The sequence below is a fragment of the Pezoporus flaviventris genome, unplaced genomic scaffold (genome assembly GCF_033815535.1).
Source record: "Pezoporus flaviventris isolate CSIRO_AGI_PZ_B2104156 unplaced genomic scaffold, CSIRO_AGI_Pfla_v1 ptg000001l, whole genome shotgun sequence".
Classification (NCBI taxonomy): Eukaryota; Metazoa; Chordata; class Aves; order Psittaciformes; family Psittacidae; genus Pezoporus; species Pezoporus flaviventris.
The window spans coordinates 25,347,897-25,365,202 of NW_026892549.1; the positions used below are offsets into that span (position 1 = coordinate 25,347,897).

General features: G+C 38.9%; 1 protein-coding gene across 1 annotated transcript in view; it reads left to right on the top strand.

Moving 5' to 3' along the window:
- The window catches only part of ANK3 (ankyrin 3), a 379,207-nt gene that overhangs the window by 109,567 nt on the left and 252,334 nt on the right, over positions 1-17,306 (top strand). The gene's annotated exons all lie outside the window — the stretch shown is intronic.

A 17,306-nucleotide genomic window follows, 5' to 3' on the forward strand; every position in this document is an offset into this window, starting at 1 on the left:
CTATAAAGTTACCATAATGATGGTATGATTTGCATATTCTCAGAAACTTGTGTGTGTATATTGTGCTTATTTGGGTGATAATTATAGAAAAGTAGATGTAAATTATTTTCTTCATTGTGTTTCTTTGGTGGCAATTAGGACAGGACCAAGGTTACAAACTCTCCAGTCTCTCCCTTAACCTTATGAGACTGGGGAGCAGATAAGGTGAGTGTTGTGCTGTGTAGGTTGGGGATCCAAGTGAAACTCAAGGCAAGGCTTAGAGAACTTGTAACTTGATGTTTGGCCACTGGGGCTCTATCTTCTGTTTTACCCTCATTCCTGAGGCACAGTGCTAATGGCTTCCTTGGTGTAATGGCAAATGGGACTGAAAATGCATTTAATGGAAGAAGAGGTAATGCTCGATCTTTCCTTTTAGCAGGGAAGGCTGTGTATTATCTGCATTTCTGCTTCTTCATGCTGACTTGTTCTTGGCTAAAGCTCTGTTCCAGGGTGCGCACTTGGGAGGTTCCCTGGTGGATCCCCTGCAGAGGAGAACCACGACTAGAGTGGAACAGTAGGCACTCCCTTGCAGAGGTTTAAAAAAATCCAGTCAATTAATATCAAATGTGTGAAGAGCATTCAGTTCCAGTAATGGGGACAGCTATGACTCTAATTCTCAGTTTTTGTGGAATTTTGCCTCGCCATTAACTATTTAATTAAAGCAGTTCTTGTCTTGCTACCGTATCACACCATCTTAATTTGTGATTTTTAACTTGATTTTAATTAGCACAACTACAGGCTGCAAGTGGTTTTGTTTGTCTTTTTGCTGCAGCTTCTCAGTTACATATTTCATTGTTTCTGACTGTGAGAAGAATTTAGTTTTGTAATGATGGCATAGCATTTTCTATTGTGTTAAAATAAAAGCATACAGATTTTAAAATGAAACATGTACTTGCATTTAGCTACATTTTGGTAGAAAATGGACTGTACAGCTAACACAATTTTATATTGATTATACACTGTGCTAATCTTGTTTGCAACTAAGTGGAGGAGGCATATCCATACAGATGTCTTATTTTTAGTATTACAGCGCTTTGTATGTGGTATTGTTATCCCAGTAAGATGCTTTAGTTAGCTTAGCTGGAAAAATGTAAGTTCAAGGAATTGTTCTTATAAGGTATTGTTTTCATGACAGCAGCGTTTCTTCATTGTTGCTAGAAAGCTAGTATAACAAAACAGGGGAATCAATAGTCATGAAAAGCATTGCAAAACATCCTCTATTGACTTCATACCAAAAATAAGTCCTTTGCGAGAAGGTACTGGAAACATGCTTATTTATGGCTATTCTTTTGGACTAGCAGAATGAAGCTACTGATCAGACATGAGGGAAAATTCTAGAGTAAGTAGCCTTAGGGTATTTAGACTAATGTGATTCTGTTGTTGTTACTACTAAACTTGTAATGGGCAAGATGTACAGTGAGATCTGGAGGGATGTCATCCAGAACAGAAGGTTTATGCAAAACTAGGAAGAATATTGTGTTTTCTGAATCATCCCCCTTAGCTGTGGGAAGGAGTTAAAATACTGTAAAAGGTTCATTTTCTGTAAGGTGTAAGTGCAGTGGATGTGAAAATAACCTTTACAGTTGCACAGAAGGTAAAATGCAGTGGATCTTCACTTGAGAGATCTGTATTTGTGAATGCTGAGGCTTAAACCACCCAAAAAGAGCATCGTTGGGATTTCCAGGGTGGTGAGAAGTTGGATTTGTGGTTTTTATTATAAATTGCACAGCTTCCCTCTCATGGAGGGAAGGCCACTGTAGTTTTGAAACCGACATGGAATGACATCTAAGCTTACAAACCAAGCGGGCAACAGTTCACAGCAGAAAGTGAGAAGGAAGGCAACAGCAAAAGGATTGTCTATTAACCTTACAAAATCCAAAGTTTGTCAGCTGATGTTGGAAAATGGATGCAGTATTTCTTCAGAAGATTGAATGCTTTTCTTAAGGTTGGTAGGGATCATGGTATTCAGTCTGTCTTGATTTTTCTGCATAGCAGAACATAACAGCTGTAGACAACGCCATTTTTTATGCAGACTGGTAACCTTCATTTGAAGTTTTACGTGATGGAGTGTTCGCTACATGTTTTGGTAAATTATTTTGTTAATGGAATACCCTCAGTGTTATAATTTTGCAGGCACATGTGCTCTGAATTGACACGTTTAACAAGGGGTATCATTAATCAAAATTACACAAAGGCTTTTGACTATCTTCTATGCCTTATTACTCTGGAAACAAAAGTAGTATGCATGCTGGCAAGGTTTTTCTTGAGAGAAAAAAGGACAAGGGAAATTCAAATGTTTGCCACCTCAAAGGTATTATTTTACTCAAATATCTGCTTTTGCTTTAAATGCTCAGCTAATTGCTTCCTAATTTTTACATGCTGAATAAGGTATTTTTAATGTTGGGGTTGGCTTTATTTGTTTAGGAAACTCATTTTCAGGTCCCCTATGTAAGTATGAATCCACAAGGAGCTTTTCTCACTGCTTAAAAATAGGCCTCTATTCCAGAAAGAAAAATTCCACCCTCAGCAATTCCTGCGTACTCCATTTGGTGTTCAGAAATGTATTTGAAAATGTAAAATAGAAATGGCATATGCCACTTGCCTTTGAAAAAACCTGGATTCAAAATGAATAGAGACAGAATCTCCTGTTACCTGTCTGTAACGACTCTCCTGATGGTACTTGAAGTGGCAGGGGTGGACAGACTACACTTGTGGATCCCACTGTTCCCCATCCCGGTTTCTCTCTTTTGCTCCCAGAAGCTCTGCCTCTCCCCTACTCCTGGTGGCATTTTACCTCTTGTCTCTGCTCACTTGAGGTGCTGCTGGAACCTTCCAGAACAGACTATGCCCTGCCTGGGCCAGCCCCAGCTGCTCCTCAGAGAGACCCCCCTCAGTCCAGCAGGCACCCTGTGCATCTGGGAAAGGAGTCAGATCTCCTTTTCCTTGCATGTGATCTGCCACATCTGATTTGAGCAAAGTTCATTAAATTCTTGATCCTGCTTGTCTGAGTGGTGCAACATGGGCAAGAGTAGGACTGTGAGCGGGGCTGCACGGGCACAGTATGTCCATTCTGCAGCACTGCTTGCAGCATCAGAGCATGGAGTAGGTAGAAGCAAGACTGAAATCTGTTTTTTTGCCATAAAACAGCAACGTTGTGATACTTACGTAGCTTCATCTTGGGTCCGATCAGCATAGCTGAGCATCACATATCTATGTGTTCTAGGCTACTGTACTTCTGGGTTATATGTGAGCAGTTACCTGACTGGTGGCACTGGTTGTGCTTAGTTCCTTCAGTGGTGTTTTCCACAGGTGTTACCAAACTGCTCTTTGCCTGAGAGCAACAGGAGGAGGTTCAGGAGTTAATCAAGCTTAAAATCAGTGCAAGATGGGTGAAGTCAGTTGATCAAAGATAACTTTATAGCAGTTAAGAATCTGTCCTAGGATTTTGTTCTTCCCTTTGATACTGCATGAAAATACATTTTAAGCCCATTCAACCACTCTAGTTGTGACTCTTGCTCATGCTCTCACAGTTTGGGCTGAAACATCTGCAGGAGAAAACATTCCATGTAAACCAAACTTCAGCAATGTACAGCAGATCTCTCTTGCATATGCACGCACAGAATAAGAAACCCTGAGTGTTGCTTTCATGCCGGTGAATACTAATGTTTCTGTGTACGTTTTTCAGATAGACTTCAGGATGTCATGCTGAGCACAATGAACTGTTTAGCTGCCTCCCTTTCTCACATCTATCATTGTGTAACAGAACTGTGCTGTGTACGATTAACCTGCTTGTGGTTAGCAGAAGGGAGGATGGGCAAGCATGTTTGCTGTGGAGCTGCAAAACTAAATACAGCCTTGGTGTTGCCTATTATAATGTCTACCATTCAGGTGGCTGAGTGGGACATTCCCTTCATGACCCTAAGGGACATGTAAAATACACAGAGCTTTCTGCATTTCTTCTTAATCCTTACTGCTAAGGGTGCCAGCACGTGTTGCTTTGTGCAGCTTGGCTTTAAGCTATTCTTGTCTGCATCTCTCAGCAAAAACAATCAGTCTTACAGGACATGTTAATTGGGTCAGGATGATCCACTCTTAAAATTTGCTACCAGATCAGTGGCAATGTCCTTTATTTAGCCTATAGACCATAACTCCATGTAATTCCTGGGCCTACTGGCTTAGAGAAAGCACCTTAATTATTACAGACAAATAAACTGGAAAAGAATCGACAGAGATATTTGTTAGAGCATGTGAATGTGGTCAGTCTGGCATATGTAATCAAGAGGGTGAAGCAACATCTCAGTGCTTACTTTCCTTTGAAAGTAGAAATTGTTTGGATATAACTTTAATGTAGCCAATTATGTGGAAACATTTTAGTGTATACATTAAAATCTAGTTCAGCTACTGTTCCTTTTTCCCACAGTGTCTCCTCTAGTAGACAGTCTCCAGTGTCCTGGAGTTGTAAGGTGGGATGTGAATCACATTCTTAGCATAAGTCAGGGCATTTTAATAGAGATCTTGTGCCTTGACTGTGGATTCATATGAAGGCTGATGTTTCAGTATATATGTTTGATTTGTGTTTTGCTGTGATTTACTTTAGAGCTTTTTGCCTTCAGTGTACATTTCCCATTACTCTCAATCAGTTTTTTGCAGTTTATAAATGCAAAACGTCTTTGTACAAATGGGAATTGTATGACTCAAGTTCTTAGCCAGCAAGGCTTGGCCTGAGTGGCTTTGAGGTGTTGCTCTTGATCTATAAAACCTTTGCCAACCTTTCAAGTTTTTCTTTTGTCTTGTAGCCCTGTGTATTTTTTCTGAGCCCTGAAGTATTTAGTACCTTCTGATGCTCTCTGGTTCTTAGGGGAAAAAAGAAAACAAAACAAAAGAAGAAAAGACACTTTTATGTTTCTAGCTGCTTTCTGCAGGCTTTTTTTTTTTTTTTTTGGTGACAAGTTCTATATGTAATTGTATTGCTAAGTGCTGTATGCTGTATTTCGAAAACTAACTACTTTTCTGCAAACTGCCTTATAGTTGATTACTCGTGCATGATGTTGAGAAGGTGGTTACTGAACATTTTAGTTGTATGTATCCAGTTTAAAAAGAAAAAATCTAGAAAATCATCAGCAGAGATTTATAAAACTGAATAATGTAATTATAGACTGATTCTTCTGTGAAGAATAGAGGCAAGAAGAAAATTGCTAAATCATTATCATGCTGGTTTTCCATGGTACTTCAAAAATGGAATCATTGTAACACCTCTTATGTGTATCATCCTTTGACTAGATACTGTACATCCTGATTGCAAGCTATATATAGTAGTGACTTAACCCCAAAAATGGAACATCTGTTGTTACTTTGTGTGGCACTAAACATGTTAATCTCAAACAAGAAGGGAAAAAGAATATTATACTATAATTAAACTGCAGTATGTATAAAACTCAGTTGAAATTTCCCAAACTGGAATTTATTTGCGTTAATGAAACTAGTATCATAGGACTTGTAATGATCACCAATGGTCAGGACCTTATCATGTGTTTAATTTACCACTGCAGCAGGATAGTTATGCTGACAACACGCTGGATAATTGGTTGATTCAGCACTAACTTGCAGTTTTCTTGAGTATCCAGGCATTCCTCCAAGCCATGTTATAGTACCAACCCAGCATAACCCTGTTCAGGGAGGCAGAGGCACAACACATATTAGTATGTTTTTTAAGCATATTTGATTAATCATTATTTTTGTCTTTCAGATATTGCTCTGTCTGTAAACCTTCAGATATCTTATTCCCAATTCAGTCATTTCTGATGAGGATGATTTTGCTTTCCCGAACAATCAGATCATCCGGAAATAACTTTTCAGGATGAAAACCAGTCACCATATGACCTGCTGTAGAGCAGAAAAACTGAGGTCATTCTCTCTGGCATTATCATGACTCATTCCTGCATAACATTTTGATTCTACTGTGGCTATTGTATTTGCAGATTCTGACAAATAAAGCTTGACAAGCAGTAAACCCTGATGTATAGCAATGAGTCATGTTTGAAGTGCCTTGTACTTTCAATACATGTCTGAAACACCTTTAGGTAACTGCAGTCTTAGAAACACCGAATTAAAGAAACTTCTGTGATTATATTTTTGATGGCCATTTTAACATCGTTATTGCATGTGTAGTGATAAAGTCTCCTAAGGTTGTTTTCAGAGCTGTAATGTTGGTTAACATGCTTTGAAGCAGGGACAGAATCTACTGGGCATGCTAAGTAAAATATCTACTGATACGAATACCTATGCAGTGCTTAAATAGATTAGAGACCTGCTAAGTACCCAGAGAGAATATGCAGTGTTTGTGAGAAAAGATACATGCAAAAGTTGTCCACTAATGAAAAAGGATAACTACTCCTCAGTGATCACCTTTACTTTGGACAAGTCCATGTTTCTAAGAACATTGTAGGAATAAACACCCATTAGTGAGGAAGTGTACAAAAAAAAATATGAAACCTGAAAATACTGAGGCAGCACAAAAACATGAGATTGAAAGCCTAAGTTGATTGGAGGCTCAGATAAACTGACGTTAATTATCAAGTAAAAGAAAAAAAAACCCACAATTTTATTGTACTGTGTTCCTGTTGGTCTTTAAAGGATGTGTTAAGTTGCATCGTCAAACTATTTTAGGATCTATTAGAGCTATTATGCTAGCCATTTATACAGGACAATAAATGAAATATTTTCTTTCTCTCCACCTCCAGCCAGTAGGATTTGATTCTGGAGCTGGCAGCTGTGCTGGTATTTTTGCTGCTTTCTAGTTGCTGCAAACTAGTGCCTTATACAAGTTGCTTGTTCAGCTCACATAATGTATTTTGGGGGATGAGCATGTTCTAATATACACATATTGTTACAGATGAAAAAAGTTTATTCTGTAGTGTATTGTGCCAAAGCCCGTGACAACTGATTGGATCCACCACTGTTGTGTGCCTGCATGTGTACAGTTGAGACACAGGCAGCAGATTCTAATGGGAGCCAGTAAAGAGCCTTTTGTTCACTGAAAACTTCAGACTAGCTAATCATTTGACTCATCCCTTAAAGAGCTATGCCTGAAAGAAAAGTAGTATTTGTACCGTCATTGTTTCACTTAGGTATCCTTTGTCAGATTTCGGTAGCGTAATGCCATTGTTACAGTAATAAATACCATTAGTCAGGTTTCAAGAAGCGAAAATGTGTTTTGATATCCCTCTGGCATTTTACAGAGAGGTGCTTAGGCTGCTAAGAGCTCTGGTCTACCAAAACCTCAATAAGCTGTGTTTTTCTGTCTCCTACATAATTTCCAGTACAGACCTATTATAGCACTGTACAGATCAGCACAATGATAAATAATAAAAGTAATTTGCTTAAGTAACTGAACAGTTAACCTGTACAGGGTTTTTTTTTAGGGGGTTAATATTTTACAGGTTAATATTTTAGGGGGAAATAAAAGGTCTATAATTGGAGAAAAAAAAATCTCACAAGGTAATTTGAATTATAAATATCTGACATCCTTAGGTATATAGGAGATCTCTGCAGACATCTAAAATAGGCATTGCCTAAAATGGAGTATGAATGAAAAAAGACTAAGGCAGTTGGTAGTGTGCGTGAGCAATTATTGTGAACGCTGTGTTCCACATTCTGACAATATCGTGCTATTTGATGTAGAGATTACAATGTAAATGGTTTCCTATGCTGAAGATTTATTTTGTGCAGAAAATACGTGAATAGCACAACTGAAGTACATATGAATACAGTCATACTTATCCATCCTGTATTTGTCTGCATTTTTATTATTGCCAGATAAGAATGCAGCTAGGCCTGAGTTTAAACTTAGACCTGTGAATATCTTAAAATCCCATAGGTTGTGTGAGCCTGGCTTTCAAAATTGTTGAGAGGGACAATGAATGTTGTGCAGGGATGAATTTCTCTTTCGACAATGATTACTCTAAAATACAAGTAGGTAGGCCTGAAACACTTCTTTTTTTTTTTTTTTTTTTCCCCAGCATGTCTGAAACATGGAAATTATTTTTTTTTGTAATATTCTTTGTTTTGACTTCCTAAAAAATTATTTTTCTTCAGTAGGCCTAATAAAACCATATGTACTTGAATGCAGTGTAGGAAGAATTCAGAGCCTTTTACAAACAGAAGGCCACACAAAAGGATGTAGAAAATAATATTTTGTGAAAACATCACCACATCTAGGGGAGCAGCTTTGTACTATAATCATCATTACTTTCCTGAAGGTAAAATTCTGAGGTGAGATTCTACTAATATGTATTGTCAAGTCAGCATTTCAGTCTTTGGCTTCCAAAACATCCAGAGCTTACATCTTCACCCCTGCACAAGTGAGAACAACATCTTTTTCTCCACTGGAAAGAATCTCCTTAGAGGCCCTCTTGCATGCTAGGTTCCCAGAGGTGTGTGATACATCTCACTGATATATTTTTGCTGCACATAAGGCTCCATCTTGGCTCAACTGGGCTATCTCCCTTTTTCTCTGGCAAATGATACTGACTATAGACTTTCTTTATTAATTGGATACTGCCATCCTTGTCCAAGTCACATGCTAGTTTATGTCTGTGTATCTCACCGAAACAGCTTAGTTTTGTTTGTGTTTTTTTGTTGAATTCCCACCAGTACTTACAATTATTCAGTCAAGCTTAGATAAGGCATAAAATTTGTTTTTTTTTTTTTCTTACTCCTAATACTTCTTTATTCAGGCAGTGGCTTTCTTTAGTTCTCTGCTGGTGTTGGCTGATATAGGCATGGAATAATGCGTGTATGATAAGGATCCCTTTGAAGCTGGATTGTTTGGATTTAAATTACCATGTCTTTCAAATAGCTTTAAATCCTTTAGCTGCATGGTACTACACTGCTAAATATATTCTGTTCATTGTAACAGGGATCCTAAAATACTTGCAGAGGAGCCCATGCTCACCTGTGTAGCACATGGAACTACAAAAGCCATCTGAAAGTGGGAGCAGGGAAGAGATTCTTCCTGCAACTGGCAAAGTAGTCTATTCTGTGTGTTGTATCCATCACCATGGGCAGCTGCGTATGTGTCGCTGGCATGCTGATGGACTGCGGGTATCTTTCAGCAAAACCTGGGAATCCTGTTTCCATGAGAGATTCTTAGAAACACTGGGAGTTAAATTTTGAGATGATCTTCCCAGTTATTCAACTGGGATCTTTCAGCAAAACCTGGGAATCCTGTTTCCATGGGAGATTCTTAGAAACACTGGGAGTTAAATTTTGAGATGATCTTCGCAATTATTCAACTGGGATCTTTCAGCAAAACCTGGGAATCCTGTTTCCATGAGAGATTCTTAGAAACACTGGGAGTTAAATTTCGAGGTGATCTTCCCAGTTATTCAACTGGGGATCTGTTTGGGGTGAGCTGGTAGCAGATCTCCTTGGCAGGTAATATTTTAAATGTTTCTTCAGTAGACAGTCTCTAACCTGTCTCTAGAGTGGTCACTGCCGTTTGCTCATTTCTGCAAAATGCCTTCACTTTTGGTGAAATAGGTTTTATTTTTGAGGGGAAGCGCTCTACAGAGCAGATGCAGCAGTTCTGTGAATAGCATATGACCTTGTGTCCCTTGTTTGCAAACAGCACGCACAACTAAGGCAGTGCTGTGCTTGACTTGGTACTCACACTTTGTGTCTGTAAAATTTAGCTGCAAAGTAATCTGGTTTTAATCTCTCACAAATGCTTTGTTTCCATTTTACCTGTATGAAGAGTTTGGCCATGAAACAGCATGTTTCACTAAGTTTCACTAAATAATTTGAACATGAACTGCAACAACATTTTTGGGTGGAAAAAAGGGTTAATGGATTCTTTTAGCATTTTTTGTTCTTTTGTTTCACGTCTTTATTTTTTAATTTATTATAATGTGAAGACTTAAGGAAGCTGTTTTGTACCAGTTGGTACACTGACAGTGTAGCTTTTGCACTAAATAAGTATCAAATGTTAAATGCAGCCGTCTTATTATGAGCATGGCAATTGTTTTAAAAGCTCTTCAGTAGATTTAGATTCAGATTTTCAGAATAGATTTGCAGTTAATTTGTGCTTTATCGATAACTGAAAACTGCTTTTTAGATTAAGCCGAGTAAAAAAGAGCTATTCCTTGAAATATCTAGAATCCTAGTATGTCAAAGGATATACACAGGCAGCAGAAAATAAATGTGCAGATGGGGAGGCCTGAAAAAAACATCAAGTGCAGATCCTGAATTTATGCACATTTCTGACATTGTTGGATGAAAAATGCTGCTCTTATCTTCTATGGGTAACCATGGCTACTGTGCGATGAATTTTTTCAGCACAAAATTATACACAAGTGCGGGAGAGTGGTCTTGTCTCAGTTTGCACCATATGTATTTGGGTGATAAGGATTATAGTCAATGAATATGGTTATCAGTGTGGCACATTTGCTCCTTTAAAAATAGGTTCAGATTTGTGTCTTCATGTCTCCATTAGTCTGTGGAGGGGAAATGGTACTGGACTTCCCTAAGTACTGTTACAAGAGGTTTAGGCCATCCCCTTTTGTGTTAAAATGTCTATGTTGCCTACTTCAGGACCAAATATAATCTGGGGAGGGAGAGGATTCAAAAGGCAACACAATGTAAACACAAAGCATATTAGCTTAAATTTAATGATGGTTCAGTGCCATATTCTTAATTATCAAAGACTTATTCCCCAAAGATTTGTGTACATTTTAGATTAATATGCTTCCCTGGTTGATCTGGTTCTGTTTTCATTCAGACTTTCAGTTTCCTCATGACCTTTGATGGAAGTAGAGATGAGCCATGAATTCCTAACCACTGAAATCTCTGTAACACTGGGAGGTTTTGTACAGAAGGTGATAACTTATGCATGGAGCTAAGAATACATTGATGTTTATCTCGACAAGTGCATGAGTTGTACTCCAAGAATGGTGACTGTGAATCAAAATTGCTTGCCTTGCATGGGCGGTGAGGTAGCCTGCTGGATCCTTAACACTGTCCTCCTGGCTGCCAATCACTATTTTGAGCAGTGTTTGTTCGCATAGTCAGTAATATTGTACCTACCGACAGTAGATACAGTTGTCGTATGGAGAAACTAGCTAAACTTGCAATTTGTAATGCTTAAACCTTTATAAGTAATTGGCTTATCAGTGGGAATTATGTTTGCTTAGAAACATAATAATTTGGATTATTGGCACAAGTACAAACTTTTGGTAATGTTGCTTTTGCTGTGATTTGGAAGCAATTTATACTCATTCTCTTGCATTTGTTGCCACTTTAGGGGATTTTGTAACAACCAGTAGAAGAAAAGTTTTAACTAATATGTCAAGGAACGTTTTATCTTTGCTGTAATGAACTTTTTATGCTGCAGCACAGCAAATGCTCTTTTCAGGTGTTGCTTAGCTCCCCAAAAAGGTTTGTGAAATTAAAAAGGATAATTTTGCAAAACACATGAATGAAATTAATGCAGGCAGCATGTTGTAGGTCAGTCCCTGATAGCTGAGTGAGCAATACAAACTGCAAGGAAAACTAGGAAGTTCTGGTGAATTGGAAGGAGGAGAAGGAATAAGAATAGTTAGTTGGTTGAGATAGATTAAAATTGGTGCATGATTCACAAGCAGTAGGCTGGGAAAAGCTTTACAAAGTTCAAGAAGCTTTCAGCAAATGTCTTAATATTAGAAAAAGGAGATTTTGTTCAAATAGTTTTGTAGAAAAATCATGACAAAATATACACTTCTATATAATTGTAAACATGACAGGTATCTTTTGAAATGTTGTAATCTGTAACTGAGAAATGGATCACTATATTGCTTGGTTTGGACAGGGTAGTGTTTCAGGCAATTACATCTTGATGAAATTGAGGTAATTAGTAAAAAACTGTAACAAGGATGAAAAATTCAGGAATATGACTGAGAAAGTAAATGAAAATCATGCTGAAGCTCCTGAGAAAGACCAGAGTAAAGCTATAGACTTAATTTATAACCAGACACATTAGGTATAAAAATGTGTACAAACAAACACGAAGTATATATGGCAGACAGGAATTTCACAAGATACCGCGGGATGAGGATGAAAGTGCTGCTGCATGACTTTTTTTTCTTTGTGAAAGTACAAGTACATAGCAAAACAGGTGAAGAATGTGAAAATGTGGGAACCTGGGTCCAGCAGAGAAAAACATAGTAATTTTATAGTAGAAGATAGCCGTCAGAGTAGAAAAGTAGAGTGAGTGTGGCAGAAGAAATCATTACACTGAGGACTGCCTTATTTTCAGGAGGCAAGCGGTGACTCACAAGGATGAGATGGCATATATGTGACATGAAAGCAGTTCAAAACAGCAAAAGTAAATGACTTGTCAAGCTCAGATTAGCATCGGATTCAATGACAAGTCAGTGACATGCAAGCAAACAGGAAATTGAATGCCAAAGACACAGTAGGGCATCCATGACTATACTATGCTATAAAGCCTTCCTCAGCAGTAAGCAAGAAAAGTAAGCAGAATTGCAAGTGAAACCAGACCAATTAGAAATGTGTGATCGCTTCCTTCTACTGAAGCAGTGCTAGTGGTCCTAGCAGAGTAGTTAAACAGAGACACCTCTGAACTGAAGATAGTGTCTGTGACTGAAAATCAAGGATAGAATTTCTGCCAAATAAGAGGAGAAAATAGCTGATGTCGGAAGCTAATACTCGTACTCCTGAATGCCAAGGTAGCCAAACACTTGCCTGCGAATCATTCTGGGCTGTCCCTATAGAAGGGCTATGACTCACAGGGACTTCTGGGAAACATATTCAGACGGTGACACTGTGGGCACCACAAATCAGGCAGATAAGCAAATGGGCAGGCAAGCTGTTTCAGATAATCAACTCTAATTTTCTTTCAGGGAGCTTGTCTGTGAATAGGAATTTGGGCAAGTTGCAAGAACTGCCTGCTTCTTGTCTAATGCTTAAACATTGACCATTTGCCTTTGCCTGTTTTCCTTTGACCCCAATTTATCTTCAGTTTCAGAAAATCCTCCCATATCACTTGCTCATTGTCCTGCTTCTTCCTGTGCCCTATAAAATCCAGGTCTGTTTTGGAAGGCCTGATGGCTTTTTTTTTTTTTTTCCTTCATTCCCTTCCTTCCTTTCTTTTCTTCCTTTCTCTTTCCTTCTTCTTAAATTGAATTATCTTCTCTTTCTCACTGTGGCCTAGCTAAGCTCCACCCTGCTTTGTCTCTGTGTTTTGCAATAGCCTGAGGCTTCTCTCTTATACTGTCTTCTAGATGCAAATCCTTTAGCTCTTCTTTTTTCTTCTTTGCAGCATTTATCTTTCCTCTTGTTCTCTTTCTTCATCAGGGTTTATTTCCCATATGCCCACTGTTCTACCATCAGAGTTGTTTCAGAAATGCATGTCACATGTTTTATGCCTTCTGTTTGCTCTTTTCTAGTTCATTTTATCTAGGGCTTTTGAGCTCTTGCTTATAATACATCCGATTTCTTTTCTGCAGTGACTGAGCTGGAAAGGATAATTTTCAGGGGCTGGCAAATCTGTTTTTCCTCTTTGAATATTGCTCAGGTTGGAAAACTTTGTGGACATGCACTCTGTTAAGAGTCTGTGCGAATAAAATAAAGGAGTTTCCATCCTTTAACTAGTTCTAGAATGAGGTGGGAATTTGTTAAAATTTGCTGGGGAGGGAAAGAAGTCAAAGATTTAAATAATATAAAGATAGGTCATCATATTGAAATATTTTTTGTGTTCATTAACTCCAGCTAGCTCACCTTCGCCTTCCCCATGGTGACTCTTGAGAGCTCATGAAGTCACATATTCCCTTTCTCTGGCCCAGTCCAGTAGCTCTAAAGAAGCAGTTTGCATTATAGTGAATACATATTTGGAGAACTAAGCCTGTGGCTAACAAGCAGTTAGGACATCTTGAATGATGAATAACACTTTATGTCAGGGAAGAGTTCCTTTGTGTTTTACCTAATACTTTGGCTATGGAGGTCGTAGAATAAAGTTACACAGGTAATGATTTAACAATTCCTGGGTGTTTTGTCTGTTGAAGCTTACTTTGAAATAGGATTAAAAATGTAGAGGAGCTCATATATGTAGGATAATGTGGGAGGTACTGTTTGACATCTGCCAAGGGAGTATTATGCTTCTCCTCTAGGTTTTGTGAATGACATTCTGCTTATGGAGGCGGGACTGAGAGATATACTCTTAACAGTTGCTACTGATAAACCTGAAGACCTAGTGAGAGGGGAAAAGTCCATAACTCAGGTTGTCACATCCCTACAGAAGATGATTTTCTCTTGCAGCTCGATATAGAATCATAAAATCATAGAATAGTTAGGGTTGGAAAGGACCTTAAGATCATCTAGTTCCAACCCCCCTGCCGTGGGCAGGGACACTTTACGCTAAATCATATCACCCAGGGCCTCGTCCAGCCTGGCCTTGAACACTGCCAGGGATGGAGCATTCACAACCTCCCTGGGCAACCCATTCCAGTGCCTCACCACCCTAACAGGAAAGAATTTCCTTCTTATATCCAATCTAAACTTCCCCTATTTAAGTTTTAACCCGTTAGCCCTTGTCCTATCACTACAGTCCCTAATGAAGAGTCCCTCCCCAGCATCCCCTGTAGGCCCCCTTCAGATCCTGGAAGGCTTCTATGAGGTCTCCACGCAGCCTTCTCTTCTCCAGCCTGAACAGCCCCAACTTTCTCAGCCTGTCTTCGTACGGGAGCTGCTCCAGCCCCCTGATCATCCTCGTGGCCCTCCTCTGGACTTGTTCCAACAGTTCCATGTCCTTTTTATGTTGAGGAGACCAGAACTGCACACAATACTCCAAGTGAGGTCTCACAAGAGCAGAGTAGAGGGGCAGGATCACCTCCTTCGACCTGCTGGTCACGCTCCTTTTGATGCAGCCCAGGATACGGTTGGCTTTCTGGGCTGCAAGCACACACTGAAGCTGGCTCATGTTCATTTTCACATCAACCAACACCCCCAAGTCCTTCTCCACAGGGCTGCTCTGAATCTCTTCTCTGCCCAACCTGTAGCTGTGCCTGGGATTGCTCTGGCCCAGGTGTAGGACCTTGCACTTGGCATGGTTAAACTTCATGAGGTTGGCATCAGCCCATCCCACAAGCGTGTCAAGGTCCCTCTGGATGGCATTCCTTCCCTCCAGCGTATCAACTGAACCACACAGCTTGGTGTCATCGGCAAACTTGCTGAGGGCGCACTCAATCCCACTGTCCATTTCAGTGATGAAGATGTTAAACAAGACCGGTCCCAACACTGATCCCTGAGGGACACCACTCGTTATGATTGTGCATTGCTTCCTTGCAGCTATCCCAGATGTAGAACCTTCAGTCTTTCTGCTCCTTCAAACATGTTCACATTGGGGTTTCACATTATTTTAACTAGTTTTGGCTACTGTTGAAAAAGGCAGTTTTACCCTTACTTTTCTTCCACCTCCCAACCACTCATTCCTGCCTTTCTTATGCTGTTACTACTCTTTGTGCACTCACTACATTGGGTGAAGGAATTGATCAGGCTGAAAGTTCATTTTTTTGTTCCAGCTTAAAAAAAAAAACAAAAAACCTTATTTTTTTTCTGCTTAATTTTCAATTAATCAGTCTATTGCTCCAGCTCAGTGCATGCCTCAGGCTGCAACAGAGGGCAGAAAGGAGGACAAAGCCCCTTATTGTGTATTTGTTTGTTTGTTTGTTTGGGGGGGATGGGGGTAGTGTGGAGAGGAACTAATTTTCAGGCAAATTTAGAATAATTGTGACATTTCACCATCTTTTTTTGTCCTGGTAAAAGTGACAGCTCACTACTGGAGACCTCTGCAGACAGTTGTGTTTGACACAGCTGTGATGTGTGCACTGCACTACACCCAGGATTTCTGATTGTTTCAGACAGCTTGTTAGAAGTGATTGCCGTTAGGATTTCTGGGCCTACCCCAAAGTCAAAGGAAGAGCACCAAAATGGTTCTGCTGGAAAGTGATACCCTTGTCATGCATAGCTGTTATCAGTGTCTCAAGTAATCAAGTAATATAGTAGCACCAAACTCAATAGAAAATAACATTAATAATGAAAATGTCTGAAGCTTAGATAATTTTTTCCTATTCTTAGCATTTATACATTCTGAATATAGAGTTAAGCCACAATATTAGTGAATATGGACCTGGAGGTCCATAACTACTGAGGAGACTTCAGTTATGATTCAGCATATAGTATTATCTGTGAGTTAAGGTTAATGAATTTACTTTCATATGCTATATGTGGCTTCCCTTATGTATCTGTAGTAAATCTGTAGCAAATGCCACCCATCTCCAATAGCTACTAGTATATGAAAAAGATGTAGTGACACACAATAACTGTAAAATAAGCTCAAGTTGTTTTTTTTTTTTAAATTTTTTTAAAATATGGATACATATGAATGTAGCAAGATGAGTAAATAACGTGTATAATATTTAATGTGAATCATGTTTAAATTCGTATGTCCCTTCTCCTTGCAGCTTTTGAGTGGAACATTCTTCCCTCGCTACATAACAACTTCAAAACATCCTTCTGTTATTGACCTTAGTTTCTACACTCCTCTCCTTATAGTGGCTCCTCTGAATTAATAAAATTGGGTTTGGAGAGCTAACTCTTCCTAAAGAAAGGACCCTGTGAAAGTGGTCCTGCAAATTACTGTTGATCCTGTGAAATGCTGAGGCACATGAAATCTTCTTTTGTTGTTCCTGCTGTTGTCTTCTTTTAGTGAGGTTGCTGAAAGTGGATTTTCTTCAGTTCTGATACAGGGTAGTCCATTTAATTTTCTTTTTTTTTTTTTGCCTATAACTGCACGTGAGTTGCACAGAAGCAGTTAACATTCTTAGCCTAAGTCTGCTTAACCATATTTGCATCTTTTGCCTCAAAACATGTAATGTAGAATTTGCTTTCTAATTGTCCCTGAACTGTGTTTAGGCAAAAAAAGGCCTAAGCAAAAAGTAAGTTAAATGATTGTACTTCTACCATTTTGCGATTACAAAATGTGAATTTGAAGCAGCTGATTTATTTGTGAGCAGTTTTTGAGGATCACTGTTCAGCATTGTTTTTTTAATAATGTTCACTTTCTGCTAACCTGTTATATTCACAGCAAGGTTTCACCACTGTGATGAGCATGCATTGGAAATCATTTAACCAAGTCATAGCTAAGTAAGCAGCTTAGAGAAATGGAGAAATCTAGACTTCTTGAAATCTCCTCTTTACCAGTGGTGCCCTCTATT